Raw genomic sequence first — 27,039 nt, forward strand, 5'->3', positions numbered from 1 at the left:
TCATGCTGGTCCGTGCCTTCCCGAGTGGTTTGGGATTTCTTATTATTTCCGTTGTCTTTTCTGACTTCTTTGTCTTTCTTGTGGCGAGGCATGATTTGTGGGTTGTGTTCCCTAGTGGGCGTCTTCTTTGGATTGGTGTTTTTCATGGTCTTTTGGGTTTAGTCTTTGCTGATTGTGGTTTGTTGTTGCTTGTATTTGGTAGGTTGTGAGTAGTTGAGACTTCCAGTTGATGGGACTTTGTGCTTTCGTTTGTTTATTGCTTATTTCATTTTTGGATCCCTTTTTTTATCCTGGAGCTACTTTTCGTTATGGTTGTTTATTATTGGATTTTGCGCAAAGCATACATGAATAATGTGTGAAGGAGTGCATGTGAATACTGCCATATATTGGTGCAGTCATGTTGGGGAGAATTCTCATTTCTGTGCTAATTCCCTTCAACCTTGGAGACCAGCAGCAATTTTGCTGGACTGTAGGACTTTTTAATTTTAACTCTGGAGTGAATGAGACCCTTTTCCCACTGCCTCATGTGTTTTGACCTTTTGGATTATGTGTTTTCACCGTTTCGGGAGTCTGACAAACTCCATATGCATCTACTTTTTGTATGGTGACACAAAGCACCTTCAGTGTAGTGTCACTGAGAAATCCTTTAGATTTCTCACAAGGTTTAAAATACCTTTTCTTGTGTAAACTACTGTTCCCAAGAATAGTAAAGTGAAATTGACTTACCTTTTCTCTTTGTGGGTCCAGCACACACTATCTTAAGTGGAGTGCTGGGGGGTTACCTAGTAGCCCCTTACCCTACATTCTCATGTAACATTTGTATGTTGCCCTCCCTAATTTTAAATGGCTAGTGGCAGTGGTTTAAGTTTTCCTACCATTGTGCTTTTCTACAGCAGGCTGAACCCTCAGCTGCAGTATAGCACCCAGGGGTGACCATTTTATAAAAACGGCCCGGTCTGCTTTTTTTGCCATTTTCTGTTAGTGAGGTCTTTCTTGGGTTTTACTCTGTGTGTCGATCAGTTTGGGGCCCTTTGTTTGTCTTGCCTTTGGTGCACTTCAGCCCTGAGGCACGCCTCTGTTTCCAGTGTGTCTGTCTGGAAGGACAGGATGTGAGGGAGGGTCCCGAAACTCCCCTGTCCTTTGTCTCTAGCAATGCCTGAATGCAACCAGTCCTGAATAGCTGGCTGGCTGTCCTTTCAGGACAGCGACCCTGATCTGTCAGACAGCCTAGGCTCTGCATGAATGGGAGAAACCTGATTAAAAAGCGAGGGTTTTGGGACTAGAGGCAGAGTCGACCACTGGGAGAAACGCAAGACGAAGAAACCGTGAACAAAGCTTGCTGCATCCTCCTGAACCTTTGAGTTGCCTGGTGAAGCCCTGCTGCTGTGCTGAAACTCCCTTTTCAGACAGAGAAGCTTCGGAATGGACAACCTCTCCCCTTGGGTTAGTGGGACCAACTAACCCAGAGATGAACTCCACCGGACCATCTTCCCTGTCTGGCTGTACCTCTTCATTGCTGCAAGAACCAAGTGCCAGGGGTCGAGTAATCCGTAGTCGAGTGAAACGTCTGAAATCTGGCTAGAAGCTCCAGGAGTCTCCTAAGGACCCTTCAGAAGCAGGACGACCAGAGCTAGAGTCCCCTCACCAGACCCAAGGAGTGAAGGAAGCCCAACTAGTAGCAGAGATCTCCTACAGTGGTGTTTACTAAGCGCTGAAACCGCAAAGTGCCACTGAACCGAAAAGAGCCCGTAGCTGCCAATAACCTCCGCAGGAGTCCTATAGATGTCCTCCCTCTTGTCCCCACAACTGAGGCTCAGGAACACAGGGTCTTTAACGCTGTAGCAGGACCGAAGCCAGCTGGACCACTCTTCTTCAAACCAGAGGTACTGTTTAGAATTAGGGTACTTACTTCACTGTCTTGTAGCCTTGCTTTCCTCAGTTGGGAATTGCAGTGGCTTACTTTTAGAGTTGATTCCAACTCTTGTTTTCACAGCTTGTGACCCTAGAAGTGATTTTCTAACAAACTCTCTAACTTTGTGCAAGCCTTTTGATTCTAAGAAGTACCTCCGCTCCAAAGACTGTTTCAAATTGACTTTGGCTGTCCTGGCTCCCTGCAGGCTCTTCTAGCCCACTGACTTTGATATGGTTTGTCCCTCATAAGTAGTAACTTGTTTTAGACTGTTACTGCTGGGAAAGGTTTGTCTAGATTTCATTGGAAGATTTAGTTGTCCTCACATATACTGAGAACCTGTTTAACCTTTTTTCCTTCCTTAAACCTTTCCTTTCTGCAACCTAGTGTGATACATAAATGCCATTGCTGTCCTTGTGATTGAAGTCACCCCAGGGTGTAGCAATTGTGTATGAAGCATATCCAAAGATTATCCACTAACTTGCTCTGATTCTGAAAAGTAATTTTAAAGTATATTTACATTGTTACATGAATTGCCTTTCTAAAGAACGCTTATTTAAAAATTGATGTTAATTAAATAAACAACTATTCATAACTGAAACCTTGAGTGTGTTACTTGGCTACTTGTATTTACAGATTTCATTTGTACAGCTCTACAGCTCAGGTATCCCTCTTGAGATAGGCCTGGCTGCTCAGTCACACTGCCAACCTGTGTAGTTCCCACCGATACCAAAAGGTGGGCTTACCTAATACCAAGCAGCTAATTGTTGTGTAGTCTCACACAGTGGGACTACACCAATTCTTACCTAACAAGACATCATGGAAATGTATTGATTGTTAGAGTGCCGGGCTTCTGCTTTTGACTGGGATGACTGTTGGGGAGAATTCTCAGTTATGGCTAATTTCCCTCACCTAGTGAGTCCCCCAGCAGCTTTGCTGGACTTCTGGAGTTTATCTTTTTCACTTGGTAAGAGTGTGAGCTTTTCCCCCACACTTACCCAAGTTTTGCCATGTGTCTTTTACCTGTTTTTGTGATTGTGAACTCTGGAGTACACCCCTTCAGTAGTCCTCTTCTTTTGTGTGTTACACAGCACCTTCAGTGCAGTGACACAGGGTTGTCTTTTAGACTTCCCACCAACTCCATTTCTGGGGCTGAATACAGTCCCCCAGAAAAGGGCAAAGTTTCCATTAACTTTACTTAGTCATTTAACCACAGATCCAGTACACCCCATCTTACATGGAGTACTGGAGAGCATTGTTGGTGGCAGTGGTATCTACCCTAACTTTTCTACCGCAATTATATTATATAAACTTGGTATTGTTTCAGGCTATTATATTAGCCTCGAACTGAAACCCGCTTGACCAAATACTTTTTCTTTTGGCTCCGGTTGGGTTTATTCGCCATTTCTTTTTGTTAAAGTCCTTGTGTTTTACTTTGCGCGGCAAACCAGGTTTGCCTTCTTTGTTCACTGTCTTTTGGCGGGCTTCTGCTTAGAAGCCCTCCTCCAGGCGCCTGGGTGTCTAGGTGGGCTGAATGTGAGGGAGGGGTGTAGTCACCCCCTGCACAGGGTATCCTAGGAAACCCCAAGTTGCACTTTGCCATGATTGGCTGAGGTGGTTGTCCGGGCCGGACAACCCCCCTGCTGCGTGATTGACAGCCAGGCTGTGTGAATGGGGGATTTTCGCATAAAAGGCAGGTCTCTTGGACTAGAAGTCGGAGTCGCTACTGGAACTACGAGGAACCAAAGAGAAGCAGAGAAGAAGGCTGCTGCAACTACCCTGTCCCAGTGAAGCCCTGCTGCAGTCCGGAGCTATCTACCCTTCGACGAACAGTGAAGATCCAGTCCTGAGTCTTCTTCCCTTGAGCTTGGTGGGGATAATCAGCTCATCTTCCACAGCCAGAGGATCCTCTTCTCGGTCGAAATTGCTGCACGCTGCTGTAGTGGTCCGGATAGCCATCTGAAGAGCCTCTCCTGTTTTTAAGGAGCGCACCTGTTATTCATCGTCGCTGCTGCCGGCTTCATCCCTGTGTGGTGCAGACCCCTCCAGACATCCTCCTTCGCACCGAAGCTCCAGGAACCGTGGGTCTGCAGGAAACCAGCAGGAACAACTGCCAGGGCACCAGCTTCTCCATTGAATAAGGTACTGTGTTCTGCTTGAGGAATTAGGGTGAATCCCTTTTCTTAATCTCCAAGGCTTGCCCTTGTCTTCCCGCCTTCTTATAACCTTTGCTTCCTCTGTTGACAATATCTAAGCACTCCTGGAAACGTTGAATCTCGAACTGTCCGACTGTGTGATCCTCGACAACAGGAACCCGGTTTCACTTGACACTGGCTACGGCCTATTGTCTCTTGAATTTTTGTCAAATATTCTGTCTGCCTTGACAAAAGTATTGCCTATGATTTTTGCCCCCAACTTTCTCTGGTTAACCCAGGTGCTAAGTGTGTTTTTGCCCCAGTAACAATTCTTGCCGCGGATACGCATTTCTTTAGTAAGACCGAACTGTCATTACTGTCAAAAAGTGATCCCAAGTGTATTCCCGGTAACTTCTTTAGTTTCGCAACACCAGTCCGTTAAAACACAGGATACTTACCTTGAGTTGGAGTGTACCAGTGAATTGGTTGGTTGTAGTATATTTTAGTTGTGTTTTTGAATTAATAGACGTGTTGTGTTTATAACAAATGGTTTTAAAATAAATGTACTTTTATTTTTCTACCTGAAACCTTGAGTCAGTGTTTGCTTGAGTCACAGTAATTGTGGTCTCTTTGTGTAATCTCTGCTACTGCTCATATACTCTTGAGATAACCCTGGCTGCTCCGCTACCGCTACCACTTTAACATAGTAGTACAGGCTTGTACCAAAGTTAAAACTTGTATTGCCACCTGTAGTCTTAATTGTGTTTAGTGGTCCCTAAGGGCACTGCACAGGATTCCGCCTAACAATGGCAAAGGATTCTCGCCCAGTGTGTGGATGCTACTTTTAGGCCTCTTTCTTCCACTTTGGCCCAACATAGTCTCAGGCTTTACCCGTGCCACGGTGGGGGATTATTTAGCATATTTGCAACTAAGCAAAAGCAGAATGACAATCAGTATTGGTCCGCATATCATCCTGCAAACTCTGATGTTCTGAAGTAATCAGTAAGTCATCCCCAAATCATCAAGAACAAATATGTTTCATGGCAATGCTCTTGAAGTAATCAACAGGTCATTCCAGAATCATCCCCAAATCATCAGGGACAAATGTGCAATCTCTTGAAGTGATCAGTAGGCCATCATAAAAGCATCAGGAACAAAGAGTTTTCTAAAATGGGGATGATGTTAGCATATTCATTAAGTCATCCTAAGCTCATCCCCAAATCATCACCCACCATTCTGAGATATTTGCTGATGTCTTTAACAGCGTGATGACGTCTGATGATGTGGGAATGACTTCTAGAGTAGTTCGATGATCATCAGATGACCCCAGGATGGTCTCTAAAGTTATCCCTTTTAGACCAGGGTAGGTGGTGCACGGAGGCAGAGCTTGGGGGGGGGGGGTTAATAACTATCACAAGTGCAACAATGGTCCCCTGTTTTTTAAGTGCTCTTTTCTGCTTTTTGTGTTGTGTGTTTAGGGGTATTACTCTGGCAGCACAGAGTCTGGTCACCTGGCTAGGTTTTACTGACATAAAGTGATTAGTCCGGAATCGTCAAGGTCCATTACCCCTTCCAATATCTTCTGCTCTCGTCTTCTATAAAACCCCTCACTCTTCCATTGGCTACTCTTCTTCAGCTTTAATCAGTTCTCCATCCCTTTCACCTTACCTTAGCTCCCTCTGTCTCTGTGGGAAACTATTAGCACAGCATGAACAATAAAACCATGTACTTCAAGAGCCGGCCGGATAGGTGAATTCCAATTAACAATGGCCAAGGTACAAACGTTATGTCCCTTTTTAAAAACATTTTTATTCAACATATATGTAGCAATGGAGCCATAAATAAACAGTACAAACCCAGACCAAAAGTGGAAACAAGAAAAATAACGTGGCAACACCCATTCACGTTTTATCAGTTCACACTTGCCATCATTCCGAGGTGCAACTGGGCCCTTTCCTCTCCTCCATCTCCATCTCTACCTGCAGCGTCCCTCTGGGCTCTATCATATCGCTGTGGCTCTTCAACATCCACCTTGCCCCTCTGGCAAGCCCACTTGATCTCCTCATGCTGATGACACACTGCTCTCTTTCAAGCTTCCCGCCACTACATCCTCTCTCATTCCTGACTGTCTGACTGCTATTTAGGCATGGTGCACGGCTAATGATCTCTGTCCTAACGCAAGTAAGACCAAGATCCTTCTCATTGTTTATCCCCCACCCATCTTTTTTTGTCTTGTGGCGACTGGAAACACTTTTTTGCTGTATAGTGCTCCTTATAAATATTCAGTAAATTCCCATTTACCACAACTCCCACCATGTCTTCTTGGCTTTCGGAAGAATCAAGGATGATGTCTCCGCTCTGAGGGCCGAGCAACAAGGCTCCCCCTACTCCTTTATTCCATCCCGGAAGCAATGTGCTCCAACTATGCCTCACTAAATACTGTGACTGCTCCCAACAGGACCCAGAGTAGGTACTTTGGGCCCTGCCATCTTCTTGTGAAAGATAGACCCCAGTTCTGGAATACTGAAGCATGGAATGGGACAATTTGTGTCTCACAAAATTACATTTTGAAAGATAAAATGTTAGTTTTTGTGGCAATATTAGCAGCATATTTTTAATGGAGTTAAGAGAGCGGCAATTATGCACGAAAGGGAGCCAAGTTGAAGCAGCAATTGGAACGCATCCTGTGTTCCCAGGGCGACATTCGTAATTGGAAACCACATCTGCTACTTTGTATGGTGAATGTGAAGGGCCTCCATTATTATATATGGAGCAGCATTAGTCTTATTAAACCATGAGCGAGGCTTTTTTGGAATAATGTATGCTGTAAACTGAATCCCTTGTATGGGCACCTCATTTTGGCAGGTAAAGCACAGCAAGATTAAATGTTTTGCCCTGGATCACACACTTAAGTGGTGAAGCCAGAATTTGAGCCTAGTCTGAAATGTAGGTACTTCACCATGTATCTTCACAGCACAAGTTGGTGCAAATGTGTTAAATTTGGGCTTGAATACCTAAATAAGACTACATTTTTATAGAGATTACTTTAAAAGTGTACACGTGACATGATAAACCAACCAGACAATGTACACATGGTTATAGAGATGTGTTGCTCGAAAAGAGTAAGGGGAGTCATTTTGTTCTGAATCCTAAATTACAACGAGGGGACACCTCCTGTTTGCATTCTTTTTGGAAAAGGGCCCTTCCAGGAAATTTTGCTTGTTTCCACTATGTAGTGGAAAAGTAAATGGTAAAACACAGGCAAAATCTCCTTCTACTCTTCACTTTTCCACTATGTGCTGGTAAATGTATAAGTCCCCCCATGCCATTATCGATTAGGAAGGGTGGGGGGGTCAGGTAGATTCATGCTGGTGGAAAACCGACGGATTTGGCATTCTGTGCCACCCGACGGACCGACCCTGGAAGAGCAGGCAAGTGTGCAAAGTTCATTCTTTGTCTGCCATATAAGACAAAATCCTGCAGCGCTTAAAGTGTAATTTGCCACAGCTTTTTCCACTCATCAGGACTTTGATATTGTTGTAGCTTTATTTTCCCCATCCTGAATGGAAGCCTCCCAAGTTCCAGGATGCAAAATGGGAACATCCAAAATAATAGCCCACATACACAAAATGAAATGCATTACAAGGTTGTTTCACACAGCTTAAATAGCTAATTAAAACCTTAATTTTCAGGAAAGTGTCACAGCAATGGTTGCTGCCTGTTCCCATCACTAACCACGTGCCTATTAGTGGGTTGAGAGGGAGAAGAGCAAGAGATCTTTGATGTGCTGTTGCCAACTTCAGTTCGGGGGAAACCGTTCACTGAGCGCTGTTGGTGCACTTTCGGTTGGTATTCGTTATGTGATGTTGAAGTGTAATTGTGTATGTTTTGTTTTCATGTCTGGTGTTGTGAAGTGCGTGTGTTTTGTGGTGAGGTAGAGTAGACGTTTGTGTTTAGTTCAGAGTTTGAGGTGCATATGCAGAAAGGTGAGTTTTTAGTACGGTTAGTTAGTTGCAATACTTTTCCAACACTCCGTCTAAATGTGATGCATTTCTCACCCCACAACCGTTAATTCCAGTGGGATGCATTTACCTCCCCAGCAATTCATCCAGGTGATACACATTCCATGTGCCCCACCTTCAGTCCCAGTGCAGCACGGTTTCTGCCCCCTACCAAGAACTCTTAGTGCCATGCATTTCTCGCCCCCGGCAGTCCATCCAAGTGTGACATCTCCTGCCCCTAACCGTTTGTCCAATTGAGACACTTCCCACCCTCGGCACTCCAGGTATGATGCCCTTCTCGACTCAAAACAGCCCATCCGCATGTGGTGTTTCTCCCATACACCGCAATCCATTCTGGTGCGACACACTCCTCACCCTTAAACAATCCATCTGGGTGTGATGCATTTCCTGTCCTCAATAGTCCGTCTAAATCAACCCATCATGATACAGAGGTCACATAGTGCTTGTCTCAGAGCATAGCAGGGAGCATAAGGCTTAGTTATACTAGAGTAGATGCAGAGTGTGGCTAATCTACATATACAGGCTTAGTGTGGAAGTGGCTAATTTACATGGTCTGCTGCTGAGACACTTTATAAAGATGAGACCTCATTGGGAGGCCCAGTGCAGCCCTGGCTGTTTGCCTTTGGAGACAGGGCGGAGTGGGGGGGGGGGGGAGAAGATGGCGTGGCATGTGCCTTTGTCAGACTGTGAATCGGCCTCTGGAAATAAGGTTGGGTGTGAGGAAAAATAAGGCACCCTTGAACAGATACCCATTCTAGTACAGATGGTGGCAAACAGGACAATCTTGTACAGAAAGAGAAGGGGACACTGGCACAAAAGAGAAAAGGATGACTACATGGATCAGGTCTCTGGAGACGTAGGGACATCTTTAGAGACTTGCTTGAATACGGCAGTGGCATCCAATTGCAGTATGCACGTTTTGGGGTGAGAGAGATTGGTGTGGGACTCAGCAGGGTGTACATTATGAAAGAGAAGAGAGTGAGGGGCGTCATTAGGCAAAGGGGTATTAGGAATAACAGTGTTTTTTAGCAGTGACAGGCTACACTGGCTCCCTGTGGCAACCAATGTGGTTCTACTATAAAACATTCCCCATCCACCTATCTGCCACCTCCTCTGAGCCTTTCATTCAATAAAAGCCAGACCAGTTTGAGTGGGGGGGCAAATGAATGTCACAGCACCCTTTGTTTTTGCCGGGAGTTAACTTACAGGTGATGTGTAACAATGTCACAGCCTCAAGTTCTGTGCTAGTCTGGTGTCCTTACCTGTACACCCACAAGAGGAAGAGCTTGCTCCTAGTGGGGGTTTCCCAATGTACTCCTTTCTAACCTCCCCTCTCTGCACATTTACTTTACTTTACTTCTTATGTGTACTTTACAAACTCACTCCTACTTTACTTCACTTCTTCACACCTAACTTCTACTTTAATTTGGGTTTTCACACTTAAATTCACTTCTTCATACTTTGCTTATGTCATTTTACTTCTTCACACTTAACGTCCCATACAGTGTTTTACGGCTGGAAGAACTTCCAACCCCTGCTTTTATGCAAACCAAATATTTGTAGGACCGCTCACAAGTTTTGTACCTCAGTGCCAATGCAGAATTTGTGGCTGTGGATTGCCCTCGTTGTTTCTCTCAGTACTTTTCTTAAGGGATGCACCATGCACATGCCATGACGCCCATGGCTATCGTATCAGAGTGCCCCTTCATCAACCCGTTCGAGCCCTGTCCTTCACTGCAGGGGAGATCCATAACCTAACCAGCCTGTAAAAAGGACCTAATCTTACCCTCCTTCTGCACACCAATACTACAAGCAACCTGCATGGACCTATCATCTTCAACATTTTAATGCCGAACCCCACCAACCCCCAAAATAATCATTCTGAGCCCGCCCCATTCACATTATATTCATATGTATATGGAGGAGAGAATGAAATCGGCCTCTCCCGCAATGCTATTCCCTTGAGAATTGTGAAAGCAATTTTGCCTCTTTTATTTCTAATGTTGTTATTAATCATTCGTGTTCTACAGGGAACATTCCCTCTGCACTTAAATGTGCTATGGTGATCCCTCTGCTTAAAAAGCCCTCCCTTGAACCTCTGGTTCCTGCTAATTTTCATCCCAGATCACGTCTTCCGTTTTTTATGCAGTTGCTGGAATCATTAGTTGCTCCTCTGCTTGGTCAGTTCTGTGAAGATACTTCTTTGTTTGATACGTTTCAGTCAGGTTTTCGACCAAGTGGCGGTACAGAGACTGTTTTGGTCTCGTGCTTGATGACCTAACGATGATATCTGATGGCGCCTTTTGATCCTTTTGGATATTTCTGCTGCTTTTGATACAATCGATCACTCCATCCTGATCAGCCGTCTCTATGCCGCGGGGATCTCTGGCTCTGTTCTATTGTGGTTTTGATCTTTTCTTTATGATTGTTCACAGCTGCTTTCTTTGCAACCTTTTCTCTCTGCTGTCTCTGCCTTGGTATGTGCGCTTCCTAAAGGCTCTGCTCTTCCCCCACCCCGTTCAATATGTACATTCAGCCTCTTGTCGCTCTTATCTGCTCCCACGGCTTCAGATGTTACTCTTATGCTGACGATATGCAGATTTTGGTTCGTTTGGACCTTCTTCATCTCGTGCATGCCACTCGGCTGAGAGACTGCCTGCAGGCTGTGGGAAACGGGATGAGTGACAATTGGCTCAAATTGAATGGGGATAAATCTGAGGTCTTGGTTGTTGGCTCTGCTTCTGTCACGTCCCGCTGGATCCCGTCTCTTTGGCTCTCCTCGTTTGGTTCCTGGCCACCCTCGTTTGGTTCCTTTCCTGCTGCTGTCCCTGTGGTTAAGAATCTAGGAGTTAAACTGTCTGCTTCTTTGTCCATGTCGTCCCAGATCAACTCAGACTGTCAAGCTGGTCATTTTCAGTTGCTGATTCTTAGAAAGGTACTGAAATGTATTCTGCTCTATCTTTGTGCTCCAGTGGTTGCTGACTTGGTTCTTAGCCGGATTGATTATTGTAATTCTCTTTATTTGGCGTAATTCTCTTTATCTGGCACAACTTGACTATCTGTTGCATCGTCTCCAGATTCTTCCGAATTCAGCTGCCCGGCTTGCTACCGGTACCTCCTTCAGGGATCATGTCTCCCCAGTTCTGTGTGCCCTGCATTGGCTACCAGTGGTCAAATGTGTGCATTTTAAATCTGTGTCTTGTGCACAGGGCATTTCATGCAGTGGACCCTGAGTATTTGCAGTGGAAATGTAAACCTTATGTTCCCACCCGCTTGCTGCGGTCTAAGAATCGCTTTCTTCTTACTGTGCTTAGATTTTGTCATGCTACAGTTGGTGGCTGCTCCTTTTCTGTGAGAGCTGCCACTGTGGAATGACCTGCCTATTGCTCTTCGCTCCTTGGCGACACATCTGCAATTCAGAAAGGCCTTAAAGATCCTGCTATTTTTATGTACATCTACTTAGGGTTTGTCTCACTCATTAGCGCGTTGGTTGCCTTTTGGTGTCTGTTGCGCTGTACCTCGGTACGAAATGGATAACATGTACTGGCAAGTATTGTATGCTGCGAATACTGCGCCATAATGTTTCAGGATTGTCTAGTAAATGCCAAGAAAACAGGACAATCGCTTCACTGTTGCCCCCAACACAAAATGGAAGTTAAACAATAAGTTACCATTATGACAACAAATTCAGCTCAGGTGTTTTATTGTCCATGATAAATATCATTTGTATTAGCAAATTAGATTGCACAAAACAGCCCTTTTTAGTAGGAAGGGTGGGCTTATCTGGCTGCAGAAAGTGAGTCATTCTGGGGCTCGATTTTTGGATCACAACCTCAAGGTTGACTTCTACCTCCATTCTTGTGTGGTACTTGCTCTTTAGTACTGCCAGTGCTGAAAACCTTATTTTGCACAAGTAAGATGAGCCAAAGTGTAAGAGGCATTGGACAACAGACCTCAGCAGTGGCTGCCTGTTCTACACAAATACATATTTTTACATTGAGGACCGAGGCTGCCTGCCCCGCAAGCAATCATTTATTTTACATTGGTGCAAGGGTTTTGGGAGGCGGGACGTCTGCGCCCCAACTTTTATATAAAATTGAGCCAGGGGTGGGGGTGTGTATGGCTGAATTTCCCCCCCCCCAAAAGTGGATTGGAGGTGGGGGACTAAGGCCAGACCCTACACCTATGCTCTCCCTCCACTCTCAACCAAGGGCGAGTGTCCGGGAGCAGAGAGAGATCTGTGGGTGTTGGGGGGGGGGGCAGAGGGGACGGGGGGGGTGGTCTATAGCAGGTGTTGAATGCCCTCCACAATGGAACGTGGGGTGGTCAAGAGGCCTGTAGTGGCCAGACAAAAACAGGCTAGGTCATTAACCTCCACACTCCCTCAAGTCACACCCACTCAACCAAGGGTGAATGGGTGGGATTAGATGGAGAGCCCAGGTGTTGGGAGGGGGGGGGTCTGGACCGAATGCTGAATGCCCCCACAGCGGAATGAGGTGGGGGGGTGATGAGGCAGACAAGGGACTTTGGTTTGTGGAGTGATGCCACTTACCCAGAGGAGGATACGATGCCAATGCCGGGAGGAGAAAATGCAGCCTGGATATTGTTTGAATGGGGAAAATAACACACACGCCTTCCAGGCTGTTTATTTCCTGTTCCTGGTTGAAAATGTCTGTGCACTCTGACCACTCCATCTAAGGCCAATCCCCCTTTGTACTGAGCATGTGCAGTGGGGGGCCATGTTGGATTGGGCTGCCTCGCGAGAAGCAGCAACCCGATCTTCCCTTTTTAATTTTTTTTACACTTATACTGGCGATGCGTGACTTCTGGCCATGAAGCCCCAAAGTTTAAATAACGCTGTATCAGACTGATAATGCTGCACACCTTCAAAATGCTATGTTCAACTAATAAGAGTACGTTTTATTATAAGTTTAATTTAATAAAAGGTTCCGTTGTACAAAGTGACAAAATTATATAATGTGACAAGTCTTCCTACAACGTAGCCATCTACCCAAGGCAGCGGCATTCTCAAAAAAACACCCTTACACTCCAAAAAAAAAGCTTCTCTCCCTTGGCATCATCACCCCTTCAATATATATCAGCACTGGGCTTGAATTGGTGGCTATGCCCAATGCACCTAGTATACTAGGTAACGCATCCTTGGCTATCCAAGCCACTGAGTGGCAGGGAAAAATCTCACATCTTAACCAGAACGTCTACTCCCCAACATGATTTTGTGATTAGTTCTGGTTTATAAGACAGACTGCAAGAAAGAACATAGAATGGTGATTCTTTGAAGTTTGATGCAGTATCCAAACCTAATATTCTTGGTCTCTCCTCATATGTGTGGTGGTACCCCCCATTCCCCCCAAAACACCTTTATATGAACTTGGCTAGAGCACCTCACTCTCTTGCATATACATTCCTCATTAGGGATAAAGTGATCCATCACGGCAAGCCCCACGCTCCCAAGGGTCATTGATTAAAGTTGGACCGGATTCCCCCCTCCCCCCCTGCCCCTTAAGTGGCAACACGCATTCTGGCGTAGCTTATTTAGAATTCTGGTTCTATAGTGTCCATGCTAAATAAGGAGAATGCCAATCTCTGCTAAATGTTTGTGTATACAGAATAAGTTTGAGAACACACCTTGTACCTTAGATCTTTATAATGTAATTGATGTTGGGTGGACATGTACTGAACTTGTGACCATTTTCAAATCGCTCCCCCTTTTGCTTTTAGTATACCTAGCAAACCTCACTGTTAGGCTGTAGAGATCTGTATTACTGGAAGCTTTGATGGGTTACAATTATATGGCAAACCATTTTGCTCTTCTCCACACTCTCTACATTGAAATCTGTTAATTCAATAATATAAACTGGACCCCTTCATTATACCTATACTTTATTTTGTTCATCTTCTCCTTTGGCCTTACGCCACTGCTCCCATTTGGAAGTTAAACATGTACTCTCATGTCCCACCTGTACCTCCCAACACTTCTTCTTTTTTGCCTGCCTGCACTTGATGTGAAAAGGCACAATGCCCCCCCTTTCCCTTTCATGTACTCTGATCTGGGAGAATGTATCTGGGCAAATGTTGAACTACTGCAGGCCTTAAGTAAAGCTGAGCAAGTCAACAAAAACAGGAACATGGAAAAATCCGAAACCATTAAACACTGTACTTGCCTGCACTGTGTTTAAACCGAGAAGTGAACAACCATAGAGTTCCTGTCACCGTTGGGATGCAAGTAAAAGTAACCATTTCTGAACCCATTACTATTCGTGGTATTAAAGTAGTGACATTTTGTTCCTGAATGCTCATCTCTTTATTTGCCCCCTTTCTAAGGGATTTGATAAATGTTGTGCGAAACAGACTCCGGACTCTCGGATGAGGTTGGTTGGTCAAATAATTAATAGCAGCAGTGTAGGATGAATGCATACAAGAACTACATATGGCCCCCTTCCAATTCCAGACGTTTACAAGCCCCAAAGTTCACTAAGCGTTATACATTTTTCAGTATATTTGTCTTAATGCAGCTAATGAAAGATTTAATTACCTCAACAGGGAGGATTTTGGTGTTCCCCAATGAACACAATAGCTGCCTCTGAAGATGCAGGCAAACCTGAGACACTCTAGGCCCGTTTGGAGCCTGCAAGTGAGAACCCAGACAGATGACCAATTGGAACACAATTAAGCCTTAATAATTAAGCCTAACAGCATCCATTTGATTTGACTTTATAATCGTGCTCGAATGTATTTTTGCCAGTGCGAACATGTGCCTAAATTTTACTAATGCATCAGATTGCAAACATAAGACTAAATACATTGTTAGTTGCCAAGCTACCGTTCTCCATTCTGCCAGCAGTCACCCATTTTGATTTTTCCTTCAGCAGCACCGAACCTAATACTAACGCTGAAGCCTGGTGTTTCTAAAATCAACATTTTCTTTAAAGTTGCATTAAACTCATTTTCATTTCCCATCAGCAGTCTTAAAGCATAAATTGCAGTTCAACGTGACACGTTTTAGAGGGAGCTGGAGGAATCTTATTTTGGTTGTTGCAGTGCTGTAGTTTGGCGGGGCAATGGTGGCGCTACCACTGGATCCCTGGGGAAATGTGAGTATTGCTCCTGCTCTTCCCAGCTAGGCAGGAAGGTTACCAGTGACAGTGCTGCCACTTCAGCAGGCAAAGTCCTGGACATCACTGTCCAACAGCAGTCTGGCATTTCTTCAGCAGGTTGCTTCAAATGTTCCCAAGAAGCGGTTGGGTAGAGAGCCTGCACGCTTCTTGGAGGTCTTTCTCCTTACCCAATGGATGGAACTTTCAGCATCCTTTACTCTCAACAAGATGATCCTTAAAGGAGATTGAATTAAGGTTATGCGTCTCACACCCTTACATAGTCACTTTGCCACAAGCAAAGGGTCCACTTCAAACTTTCTATAAGGGTAGCTCCTGCCTACTTGTTGATTCCTGATACTGAGGAGCTGGTTTTAGCTCCTGTTCATCGAATCTGAATATCAAACCCGGGGGCGTTGGTGAGAACATTCCTGTCCTAAGAGTGTGTGTGGTAGGAGCACAAGTTGTAAGAGGGTACTTAGTAAGAGTTTGTTTTATTAGTGTTAAGTTAATCACACATGTACATGTAGGGTTTTGATATAGTGTGTGTGTGTGGTAGCTGCACGGGTAATAGGAGCATGTGTTGTAAGCGTGTGTTGTAGAAGTGTGTGTCAAGTGTGCATCGTAAGAGTGTGGTTGGAACATGTCGTAAGAGCGCGTGTTGTAGTTCCACATGTTGTGTAACAGGCGTACATAGGTGTGCGTGTAATCGGAACGTGTATTGTATTAGTGTGTGCTGTAGGAGCACATGTTATAGCGGCACATGTCGAAGGAGGGTCAGTGTTGGGTAATAGTGTTGTAGGAGCTTTTGTATTAAGTGTGCGGGTCGTCGGAGCACGTTATAAGTGTTCATATAAACTATGTTAATATCACAAATGTACATGTAGGGTTTTCATGTAAAATGTACTTCTATTCTGTTCATGCATTCTATGCCTCAAAGTGTAAATCTTCACATGAAAAGTGTCAATTCTATAACCTTAAAACTGACATCGGTCAGCTGCGACTTGCCATTCATTTGAGTTTTTAGGAGATGTTAGTTGTGTAATGTACAAACAGTAAAACTCATACGCTCTGTGTACAGTTTGTATGACTAGCTTTGTGAGTTTTCAAAAGATTCATTTTGTAATGTACCAACTGTATAACTAATGCGCTCTGCGTACGTGATTGCAGCGCTTTTGTAGGCGCCCGTGTGGTAGGGGTATGTGGGTCTTAGTGTGAAAACAGAAAGAAGCTATTGAGGCTGAGTACCCCAAAAGGAAATACACCGAACACTGGTTACAAAGGAACAAACAAAGATCTTTATTTTATACTGAACAGTTTCAAAGGACAAGGCATCGGATAGCTAGTGGCCCTCAGAACAACACAGCGAACTCCAACGTGGTTCGGTGTGCTTAGTGAGTGTGACTGTACATTAGAATAGTCGCACCTTTTTATACTCTCGAAATCATGATGTTCAACCCTCCTGAAAGTTAATACAAGTTAATACATCACAGATCTAGGGTTTGTGCCGAGTTCATACATCTGTACATTTAGGGTTTGCCTTTAATACATTCACCAACAAGCCTCAATGGCAACAGTATGTCTTAGGATTTCATGTTAAACCTTCTCAAACAGTTTTATGCAATGTAGTCAAACAAGTGTTCACATTTCAGTATTTGAATGTATTATGTTCAACATGTGCTCGCGGATTAGCTTCGTTGGTACAGGTAAATACTCTACATACAGGTCAGCGAAGGACAAGGTCTTAGTTCATGACCCCAACATGTGGTCTGCAGGCAAGTTACACATTAATTCATACACAGAGATCAAGGTGGCCATGTTACATTCGAAATGACACTGTCCACCAGACAATATTGGAAGAATATCAACAATACAAGAAGATGAGAAGTTACCCAAGTTGGGCAAAAATACCCAACAGACAACCAAATATCGGCGGAGGGGGTCAAGAGGACGTAGATCATATGTACAGAAGAAGCGAAACACAGAACCCAGATGGAATGTTAACGAGATCAAAACATCTACAATTACAGAGGAAAACTTAACTGTGAATCTCACCAACACTGATCTTCCACCGGAATTGATTCAAGCATTAAACAAGGGTTTATCTTTCTGCCCTTCCAGTAATTGGGATTACTTCGATGTGAATAAAGATCTTTTTCTGTTTTGCAGAAAGCTCAAATTAAAATTGCATTTTCTCAACTGCATTAGTGAAAATCGGAGACCTACCAATCGACCAGTATCTGAATTGTCAGTGGATCATGTTCTGAAAACTTTAGAACTTTTAAACCTACCGGAATCAGAAGATATACACACAGTAGAATCATTTTCAGAAGAACAAAATATCATTTTAGGATTATCAGCCAGTACAAAATTAAAACCTCGATCCTCCTTCATTCCACTTTTACCAGAAGGCAACGTGGTAGACATATTCTACAAAGCGGTACAAAAAGATCTCAGATTAATATATTTGAAAAACAGTCAACCAAGAATAAGACAAAACTTAACCTTGAAAGAAAAACAAGCCATCAACAACCTTGGAAACAATTCAGGCATCACGGTTAAAATGGCAGAAAAGGGAGGTAACATAGTTCTCTTAAACACCATGTATTATATTTCAATAGCTAACCTACATTTGGGTAATATCCAATGCTATACAAAATTAATCACAAATCCTATTCCAAAATTGAAAGAAGACTGGAAACTGATGAGCGAGCATTGGAATAACATGGGCTTACTCACTGATGAAGAATATCAATACATGAATTGTACCCATCCAATCATGCCAACTATCTACTTTACACCGAAGATACATAAAGAATTTCAAGGACTACCACAGTGCAGACCAATAATTAACAGCATAGGGTCCTTAACAGAAAGGATCTCAGAATATATAGATCACAAATTGCAACCTTTGGCAGCAGGACTCACATCTTATATAAAGGACACAAAACACGTAATCCAGCAATTAGAAAACATCAACTGGGAACCCAACTTCTGGTTAGTAACCTTAGATGTATTGAGTCTTTATACCAGTATCTTACATGAAAAGGGCATAACAACTACAGAATATTTCTTAAAAACAAGATCAATATCACTTCTTGAACAAAATCGGATGCTATTAGAGATGCTTGACTTCACATTACGCAATAACATTTTTTCCTTCAACAAAGAAATATATAAACCAATTCAAGGAACAGCAATGGGGGCAAAATATGCCCCATCTTATGCCAACCTTTATATGGGACATTTTGAGACAGAACATGTGTGGACCCATCCTTTTTTCAACATAACTAACCAGGTGACATATTGGGGCAGATACATTGATGACATTATCATGATTTGGAACGGCACAGAAAATGAATTGAAACAATATCATGAATTTTTGAATTCCAATAACTACAATTTGAAATTGACCATACAATACAGCCAAAGTAGTATCAACATCCTGGATCTGAACCTCTTCATAGAAAACAACAACATCCATACACCTCTCTTCATAAAGGAAACAGCAGTTAATAGCATTTTACATGCTGCAAGCAATCATCCAAGCCACATAACCAAAAATATACCATATGGAGAAACATTAAGGGTTAAACGCAACTGCACAAGGACACAAGATTTTGAAAAACATGTAAGAGAAAGCATTAAAAAATTCCAAAACAGAGGTTACAACTATAAACATCTGATTAAGAGCTACCAGAAAACCAACCTCAAAACAAGAACAGATCTTCTTAGAAACAATCCCAAGAAAACACAAACGGGAGAAACCATAAGATTCATCACAACATACAACAGTAAAAATAAAACTTTGAACAATATTCTCAAGAAGAATTGGAATATACTACAATCCGACAAAAACTTGGAAGCACTACTAGACCCGCAAGTCAGAATTACTTATCGGAGGGCTAAACATTTCAAAAACATGCTCAGTCCATCTCACTTTGTTTCAGAGAAAACTTATATCACCCCATCACAACAAATGTGGTTAAGAAATCCAATGACAGGACATTACAAGTGTGGATCCTGCAACCAATGCCAATTTTCAGACAACAAGAAAACAGAAATCTCATTGCCCAATGGACAAAGTAAGAAAATAAAACAGTTCATTAACTGTAACAGTAAACTGGTAGTATATGCAATACGATGCATCTGCACGAAACTGTATATTGGAAGCACTAAACGCATGCTCAGAACCAGAATCGGAGAACACATTAGATCAATAAGAAGTGAAATACCCGAAACACCTCTGGCATACCATTTTTAAGCAGTATCATTCATTAACTGACATTGGAAAGCTTAAATATTTTGGCATTGAAAAAATTGTAATTCCGCCCAGAGGTGGAAATGTTGAAAAAATGGTAAGGAAAAGAGAGGCATTTTGGATTTGTCATCCTGATACATGCCACACAGGACTCGACAAAGGCCAAGAAATGCACCATTTCCTCTGAAGCAATATCAATGAATAAACCATGCCATTGGGCTATTTAACAACACATATATAAGTATACCACAACATTAGAAGTCTGGCAAGCAAAAAGGACGAAATGTAAGAAAAGTAAGAATCTACTCAATAACATAGAAATAATTGCCTGTAAAAAAGTAAATATAACAAATACAATATTTGCAACAAGGAAATGCTTTTTTCAAAACGCGAGGTACCAATGAAATGCAAAATAAGAAGGAAAACTGCAAGTTCGAACTGAAATAAGAATCTATAAACGTGACCACAATTTTGAAACGGAGGAGAAATTTAAAATATATTCAATAATCTAAAGCACAGAATCACATAAATATATTTATTTAAGAACGGATAAGAAAAACAATAACAAACGTTTTCAAAACATGTAAGATAAGAGAGAATAACATGCCAAAACCAAAATGGCGATCGTCACTAACAAACGTCACGTGATCGCAAATCTGAAAGACACGTGATGCGGAATCTCGTCATCAAAATGAAACTAACACAGCCACGAGAATCAAACAAGACAAACAGAAGAAACGAAGCGGACCATCGCACACGGGGGAAGCACGGAGATCACACAAACAACGGTAAGGCTACAGGGATGTTAGAGACTCGGACAGATTAGGACCATAAGATTGTGCTTTATGTAAAAGTAGATGTCAAACATTTCTACGAAGTCAGTTACTACTAAGGGCTAAAACATTACTATTTTCACATTTCCCATGTAGACGTATCGTAAAAACATTGGAATCCAGCGAAGGAGCACATAAATGACGAACATAACATCTGACATTTCGAAAGAAATAACAAGGTAATAATACGTTTAAAAGCTTAATACATAAATAAGAAAATCGCAGATATAAAAAGGCTTTCTTCAGAAAACAAGGCATTTTTTAGAAACAGTGGAAACCCAAAAGAATCAATGTCTCATACATATTGGATAATAACCATGTTTTTATTTTGGACTAAATGATCAGTATCAGTTTAAATAACAGAGCGACAGAAAGCAAATAAAACAGTGATGCAGGTTTTTCTTTTACAGGCAATTTGAAACACAAATGAAATAGAACAGTTATTTCAGTGATTTTCAAACCATCAATACATGGATAAAAAACCACAGCAAACAAATATCAAACCGAACAAGGAAAGGCAACTGAGTAGAGCAAACAAATTCGAAGCAAGGCAATTGTGTAGAACAAATCAACTTAAAGATCCTCCTGAAGAACCGTCAGGTAAGTAGACGGGGAAACACGTGTCGAGGACACAATATAAATCAAAAGAGGACAAGTATTAAGAGGACATAAGAGGAACAAGCAAAAAGCAAGAAGATAAAGGACTTAAACAAAGTGAAAATAATGAGCACATCAACAGACTAAGACATTTATTACAGTGATAAACTAAGTGCACAACTGCAAGACACTTATTGCAGTAATTAGTAACATGAATGCTTAATAAAAAGGTGCCATTTCAATCAATACAGTATTGTTCTGTTGTTTTTTTTTTCAAGTTACACATTAGTTCATACACAGAGGTCAAGGTGGCCATGTTACATTCGAAATGACACTGTCCACCATTTTAGCTCACAGGGTGACTTTACAGAGAGAAGCTAAAATGGCGATAGACCTAAAATGGCGGTCTACATTGATGCCTCATATGCATCTACATGTTATGTGTAGTAAGCATGTGTGTATTAGATGCAAGTGTTGTAGGAGTACATTATTAGTTTTCATATACCGTAAGGGTGTAGACGAAGGAAGCTGACACAAAGGTGGCATGGTTTTGGTTATAAACCAACCCTTTATTTAAGAAATAAAGGATATCGCTGTCACTAAGAGGGGTTTCCCTGCCTCAAACTAAAGGAATTGTCAGAATGTCCATTCAAAGTTCCTCCGTCCTGTCAAATCCTACTCTAACCTTCACACTATAACTGAAGAAAAACCCAGCAGAGTGGCTCCCTTCTCCTGGTGGTGTTTGGTTCAATTCACAATATGGCCAGGGGGAATGACTGTTCCCCAGGCATCTATATCACAGCTCTTTGACCAATACCAGGAGAATGACTCTCTTCTGCTGGTATTGGTTGATGCAGTTCTTTCTCACTTTAGGGGTCCCAGACCCTTCTCTGGTCAATGGTTTCATCGTTGCCACTGCACTGAAGATTTCCTCTGATGCTTTTCTCCTTATTGTTGGGGTCCCAGCCCCTTCTTTTGTGGCCACTGGTTTCCTCGTTACCACTGCGCCGAGTAAGATTATCTCTAATATTCCTTCTCACTCTTGGGATCCCAGATCCTTCTCTGGTGATCAGTGGTTTCCTTGCTACCACCACGACAAGGAAGATTTACTCAGATGCTTTTCTTCTTACTCTTAGGGTCCCTGGCCCTTTCTCGTTGCAAATGCTGGGCCCCAGAAAAGCCACCTTAGCTTCTGTTTCAACCCCTTGAGTCCCCTCTGTTTTTTGGTACCTTGCCGGGACTTCCTGTGAGCGGGGCACACTTTTCTTGCTCTGTGGGCTTCTCTCTCCCGCACTCATGGCTTTGCAGTGTCTTCCTGGCTTCGGGATGCGGTCCGCCTTCACTTGGCAGACGGAGAACTTCTTGGCATCCTCTTACCGTTGTATGGTCCATGAACTTGATCCGCAGGAGCTGCTGAACCCCACAGACCCACAGGGGCGCTTTCAGCTGGCTGATAGCTAAATCTGACACACCCCCTGACACACCCCTTGGGGAAAGGGGACGTGGATAAAATAAAACATCCAAACTTCTCTGCTACATGCAAATCTGCAAGTGGTGAGAAAACTGACAAGTGAAATCTTACATTTCCATAACTATTCCTTGCTCCTCCCAAAGAATCCTTTTGTTGCCTGTTCTCCTCCTCTGAATTTCCCAAAGGAGAGTAAACAAAGGTGAACAGGAGGAAGAAGCCTTGAATTATCTTATTTGTCTAGACCCTTTTACAAGGTCTCACTACTTCTTCTGATTTCTCATACATATTTCAGTTACTGGCTCACACAAGCAACTGTAACCGATCCCAACTAACTGTCCCTAATAAACAAACTATTCTTCTACAGTTTAAAGTGTTTTGTCTGTAGGTTTTAGCAAACCCCTAATGCAAGAGTCGACATATGTTCCTTAATTCACTCCTTTAACTTGAGTTTCCTATTTTGAATTTATATGCTTAAATACTGGGAACAGCTGATTACATTGTTAATGCTATATGGATAATGGCTTGCTGACCTGCTTTTAGAACATTGCTGGTGCTTCATGCAGTGAGTGCCCACCAATCCTAAGCTCTGAAGACACTAATCTCCTTTGTAAACCTCTGCGCTGACTATGTAACATGAGGTACCTTTTCTCGATTGACGTGTGTGCTGGAATTCGTTTAATCTTACATACACGCTAACAAATCAGGATTGCTGAAATTGCTTGTGAAGCTTTTGCTCATGCGTGGTGACATTGCATCTGAGGACACTTCCTTTTTGCTCATGCGCACTCTAACTGCATACAAAGAGACTTTTTCTCCTGAAGATCATGTGACAAGATTGTTTTAAGTCAATTTCTTTCTCTCTGACATGCGCTTTAACGAATGTGGTACCTTGACTACATTCTGCTTGAGAGTATGCACGCAACAGTTTGATTACGTATTCGCGTTCTCATGCGCAGTAGCCAAACTGGGGAATCTCGATCAAGCATGCTCCGTGGCTTTTAGTGACTCTAATGCAAACTTAGTTTACCGGACGAGTTGTAACTCGTTCTTAAACATGAAAGGAATATGTACAACTAAATGTAAATGGCTCCAACAGAAAAGGAGTCCGTTTTATAGTGAACGCCTTTTTAATTCTTCACACTCCGTTCCCACCGTACCACGCAGACTCTTTCCTGCTTCCTGCTCCTGTTCCAGAAAATACATTCTTATTACTTCATTGAGGCATGAAAACCTTTGCAGTCACTGGAAACTGGACCTTCCTGCTTGACTGTTTTCAATAAAAGGTAGTTTAGAATCCTAGCTGAGTGTCCAGATTCTAAACTCAGCCAGATTCTAAACTCAGCCAATCAGCATTCTGCTGACCCTCACCATCCTGTCTTGGGAAACTCTCTTGTCTCTGCATTAAACCAGTTAGGGAAAGACTAACAGCAAATGACTAACTCACAAATTATCACCTTCAACCAGAAAAGCACCGCCCCACTCTGTGCACCACCCTATGAGGTGCCCTGGACCTGACAGCTGCTCTCTTCTTCATAGCTTTCGGTCAGCGATCAATTCTCCTGCGCTGAAGACTTTGGCTGCCGGCTGCTTTCCCCAACAGACTGGATACAACTGCTCCTCCCACCAGAGTTCTTCTTGTTAGAGCTGTGTTTGGCTCTGCGGCCGGGCTTCTCTGATCGAACAGCCCTTCATTCATTGTTATACTTTTTATCTAGTTCCTCCTATACAGATTGCACAAGTCCTTCTTTGTTACCAGTTCAATCCCTCATTGGGGCCACATTGTACCAGTGTTATCACAATGTATGATCTCCTTGTCTCCTGTGTTCTTCCCCGTCCTAGTACTTTTAGTCTGAGGCCCTGTGGTGGCAACAGTACATAGGTTTGTTCTCAATGTAGTGGCTCTGGACATTAGGGAGGGCTAAGGAATGTTGGGTATTGGCAACATTCATTGAGCTATACCCCAGGTGATCATAGTTATCCCCAGAGGGTAAATTCCTCCCCATGAGGTCCTCCCGCATTAAACCACTCCTAGGGGGACTATTGAGTAGCGGCCCCACCTCCCTAGCCTCATGGAAAAGGGCTCCCATGTGGGGAGAAGTGACGACACCATGTGAATCGTCACGATATACAATGTTAATATTGCAAATGTACATGTAGGGTTTTAATATAAAATGTATCTCTGTTCTGCTCATGCATTGTATGCCTCCTTAAAGTTATTGAGAACAACTCTAGGCCACAGAATATTTTCTGGGATAGAGCTTTAGTGGTGGAAAGAAACCAGCAACTAACATGTTTCACCCTGTCACAGGCCTCGTCGGAGTTACAAGATATCATGGCCATTCAATACATAGTCATTGATTCCTCTCTCACTGTTAGGCAGAAACCTGTGCAGTTCCCTTTGGGAACACTGCAAAAGATTTAGGACTACAGGTGTTAGCAGTAAACCCACTTGGTAGCAGTCTGTACCACCCAGATTTACCTGGTAGCTGTGGCTGAGCAGTCAGACTTCCCTCAAGAAGAGTTAGGCAGTATGCAAAGTATACACAATAGGCACTCAGATACAATAACACAAGCAAACACTGACCAGAGCTTTGGTATCAAAGTATATAATTATTTATTTAAAAACACACTGATTGAAACACTCCAGCACTCTTGTGGTAAAACACTCTAAACACAGTTACTATTATAATATATACAACCCTTATTCCTTATCAGATAAGTCTTGGTTAACACCACTTCTTTCCAGACAGAGGTGAGCGCTTAACTATAGATGGCACTCCAATAAGTTCATGAAGAAGGGAGGGAAAAAGACAGAATAGAGGAAGATACACCACTCTAAGATTTAGGAACACTTTTAGCAAGGCAGAAGAGCAAAAGTCCATAGGCTGGGCCCACTCTTAGAGAGAGCAGAGCACAAATGCGCCCAAGATCACAGTTACACTAGGCTTTGAAAGTCTTGCAGAGAGTTCGAAAAGAGTTTAGAGAGGCTCAGAAAAGTTTAGCCTGGGTGTCCCAGGCTAACCCAGGTTCGAAAGCCGGGGCCTAAATCTACCCCGTACAGTCGGCAAGGGAAGCCAGGCGGAACACGGTGCCTTAAGTGGGAAGGATCCTCCAGCGGTCGTCCAGGGGAAGAGACGATCTCGACTTGGAGGAAAGACGAGGGTCGTTGCACTGCCGGGGAAGAAACCAGCCGCAGAGTTTTCCGGTTAAAGGTATTACCCTTTATTTCGCGGTTGTGGTAAAACGTGGTATTCCGGTTGCCAGGGTGCTTGGCACAGGCAAGGCGGCCACGAGATGCGTCGGGGAAGGCGATAAAACTGTGAAACTGGTTATCCCCACCAGTCAAAGGAAGAAGACTCTCCGGTGGGAGATCTCCTCTGTCGTTGGGAAAAGTGGTGAGACGGTCCAGCAGGGCTCCACCGGTGGTGTTGTCGTGGCAGGTCGGCTCAGCTTCTCCCTTGTCGGATTCTTAGGTCCTGTGGCGACTTCTGAAGTTCCAGTCCCCAAAGCCCTGCTTTTATGCAGAAAACCCCCATTCACTCAGCCTAGCTGTCACTCAAACACGGCCAGCTCACCACTTGGGCCAATCAGGACAGTGTGCCTTGAGTTGCCTAGGCAACTCTGTCCAGGGTGCCTAAATCCCCCTCCACCCCTCCTAAGTACCCCAGACAGAGTGGCACCACTTTGGAGGGCTTCTGTGGAGAAGCCCGCCAAAAAGTGGAACAAAGGGCTTGGGTTGGAGTCACAGAAGAGAACACAAACGCCATTTTAGAACCGAGTTTTGGCAAAAATTACCAACGGGAGAATTAATAATAATTAAATAAACCGGCGGTATGTTCGAGGCTATCGTAATTGAATAAATAAAGATGGAAGCCTCGAACAATGGGAAAATCCCATAGAGAAATATTTGCGGTTGAATATAAAAAGTGGTATCCACTGCCACCAGCCAAAACTCGATCAGGGGGGACGGAGACGTGCCCCCTCGACTAACAGACCCCGGGGCAATCGAATTGCCCCAGCCAGTATGTCCACAATATAATGGTTTGTACTGGTTCTGTTCAGAATTCAAGACTAGTAAAGTCAATGGTGACTTTACATGCCCTGGGAGACAGTAATCAGTCCCAGGGTATGGAGTCTATACTGGGGGGTCACTATGACACCCCTGTGTTACTGCACTGAGGGTGCTGTGTAACACACATCCCAAAAACACATGAAGCCCTATGGAGTAAAAGACCCCATAGCCCATTAAACACATCTAGAGTCGAAGGAACACACTCAAATCATGTCCAAGAGTGAGGGTAAAAGAGTCTCAGTCTTGGCAGGAGAAAAAAATAAACTCCAAAAATCCAGCAAAGCTGCAGGGGGACTCACTAGGTTAGGAAATTCAGCCTAAACGGAGAATTCTCCCTAACACTCACTCCCCATATGTAGGATAGATTGTTGGTTGTACTCTTTCGTGTGATACACCCCTCTGCTGGTAAGATATAACAGACAGAGGAGTGATTCACACGAACGAGCGGGGAACACACCGCTTACACCAAGCTGTAAAGGAACAACAGGTTAGCAGGATGTTTGAACAGAAGTTTTAAGAAAGCACAGATCCCGCAATTCCCAGTCTACCTTTATCTGAATGAGTCGAAACCCCAGAAGAAAGACCTAAGATAAACGATAAACGGGAAAAAGTATTACCGTCTCCTTT

General features: G+C 43.4%; 1 protein-coding gene across 3 annotated transcripts in view; it reads left to right on the plus strand.

Moving 5' to 3' along the window:
• Positions 1-27,039, plus strand: part of LOC138567285 (non-structural maintenance of chromosomes element 3 homolog) — a 192,929-nt gene that overhangs the window by 2,079 nt on the left and 163,811 nt on the right. For 2 of the 3 annotated variants that reach the window (XM_069645335.1, XM_069645338.1), the window contains exon 1: positions 7,752-7,889. The exons of the other annotated variant lie outside the window; for it this stretch is intronic. The gene's annotated coding sequence lies outside the window, so the exon portion shown is untranslated. Of the gene's footprint in view, positions 1-7,751; positions 7,890-27,039 lie in introns of those variants that run through there. 3 annotated transcript variants of the gene reach the window in all.

Source organism: Ambystoma mexicanum, chromosome 2p (assembly GCF_040938575.1).
Source record: "Ambystoma mexicanum isolate Mex_15411 chromosome 2p, UKY_AmexF1_1, whole genome shotgun sequence".
Lineage (NCBI taxonomy): Eukaryota > Metazoa > Chordata > Amphibia > Caudata > Ambystomatidae > Ambystoma > Ambystoma mexicanum.